Source organism: Apteryx rowi, unplaced genomic scaffold, assembly GCF_003343035.1.
Source record: "Apteryx rowi isolate R43461 unplaced genomic scaffold, aptRow1 scaffold_9, whole genome shotgun sequence".
Classification (NCBI taxonomy): Eukaryota; Metazoa; Chordata; class Aves; order Apterygiformes; family Apterygidae; genus Apteryx; species Apteryx rowi.
This window is the reverse complement of record NW_020451204.1, coordinates 11,264-13,063: the sequence shown is the minus strand read 5'-3', so window position 1 is coordinate 13,063 and position 1,800 is coordinate 11,264. Positions and strand designations below refer to the sequence as shown.

The 1,800-nt window shown below is 69.0% G+C and overlaps 1 non-coding gene across 1 annotated transcript; it reads left to right on the top strand.

Annotated features, from left to right (window-relative positions):
* The first annotated feature begins 318 nt into the window (after window positions 1-318).
* TRNAP-AGG lies at window positions 319-390 on the top strand. Its single transcript has one exon. It is a non-coding gene; the product is annotated as a tRNA-Pro (tRNA).
* The last annotated feature ends 1,410 nt before the right edge of the window (window positions 391-1,800 follow it).

Below are 1,800 nucleotides of genomic sequence, written 5' to 3'. Positions count from 1 at the left end.
GGTGAGGGGGGGGATAATTGCAGAAGGAGGCTTTATGGGATGCATTGCCATGCGCGTCGCGGGGGGAGGGGGTGCATTCCTGGGGGCGGGGGGCGATTGCGGGGTGGGGGGGGCATTGCCGCCTGCCTCGCTGCGGTGCATTGCGGAGGGGCGCGCTGCTGGGCGCGCTGCTTCGCTGCAACCCGTGGGAAGAGCCGAGGCCTCGCTCCGAGCCACGCGTGTGCGGCCGGGGGRTGCAGAGGGAAAGGGGCCCCCACCCGGCCCCGCAGCCCCTCGGAGCCCGCTGGAGAGAGTGCGCCGGAGCTCTTTTTTTCACCCGGCTCGTTGGTCTAGGGGTATGATTCTCGCTTAGGGTGCGAGAGGTCCCGGGTTCAAATCCCGGACGAGCCCAATGTTTTATTTTTTGGCCGTCCCCGTGTCCCCTTTTGCCCCGGGGCAGCAGGCCCTGGGGTGCCGGGGCGGCCCTGGGCAGGGGCTGGGTGCCAGGCCCCCACGCAGGAAGGATGAGGAGCGCAAGCGGCTTAGGGCCGGCCGCCCCGGCGGGCAGGATTAAGGGCAGCCGCCGCTGAGCTGCTTGCGCTGCTTGGGGCTGCGGGGGCCCCATAAATCCCGGTCCGGGCACCCTGCAGCCGCCGGGATCCCATGGGCAGAGTTAAGGGGATGGGGCAGCCTGGGACCCGGGGACAGCGGGACACCACGGCAGGTGGCAGGGTGCTGGGGACAGGCCCGCGGGCCACCCTCTGCCTGCGGCTGTCGTGGGGCAGGGCTGCACCTGGGATCCCGCCCCCCAGCACCCACCTAGCACCCACCCAGCACCTCTGGGTGCCCGTGGGCAGCATGCGTGCAAGCGTCTGTGCATGCGCGTGTGCGTCGTTAGGGCGTCCCGGTGTGAGCACGTGTGTCCGGGGGGGGCCGTGCGTGTCTGTAAGTGCACGTGGGAGCGCGCCTGCACGTCTGTGTGCACACGCGTGTGAGCGTGCCTGCACGTCTGTGTGCTCGTGCGCGTGCATTTGTGCATGAATGCATGTGCACGCCTGTGTGTGCGCGTGCACGTCTGCACACACGCATGTGCCTGTATGAACGCATGTGCACGCACGAACGTCAGTATGCGCACGTGTGTGTGCGTGCCTGTTCACATGCGTGTGCGCAGGGGTGCGTACGTGTCTGTGTGTGCATGGGGGTGTGCACGCGCGCGTGTGTGGCTGTACGGGTGTGCATGTGTATGCAAGTGGGTGTCAGTGGGTGGGTGCAGGTGTGTGTGTGTGTGTGTGTGTGTGCATGCACCCCGTGCACACGGCCGTGTGTGCATGCGAGTGTGGCGGGGCCGGGGGAGTGTGTACATGCCCGTGTGTGTCCGGGCAGGCTGCGAGCGCATGTGTGGGGCCACCGTGGCCGTGCCCACCACGGGACAGGGGCAGGGACAGGGACAGGGGCAGGGGCAGGCCGGTGCCCCAGGGGGGACATGGGACAGGGATGGAACAGGGGATGGGGACAGGGGATGGGGAAAGGAATGGGGACAGAGAGGGGACAGGGATGGGGGAGGGATAGGAATGAGGATGGAACAGGGATGGGGACAGGGTTGGGGACTTAGATGGGGGCAGGGCTGGGAATGAGGATGGAACAGAGACAGGGACAGGGATGGGGCAGGGATGGGGACAGGGAGGGGGATGGGGGCAGGGATGGGGACAGCGGGGCCGGGCCGTGGCCAGGGCGGGGCTCCCCGGCTCCTCCCCGCCGGGCGGTGCGGGGCTGCGCTGGGCCGCGGCTCGGTCCGGTTCGGCTCGGTTCGGCGCGGCCCGG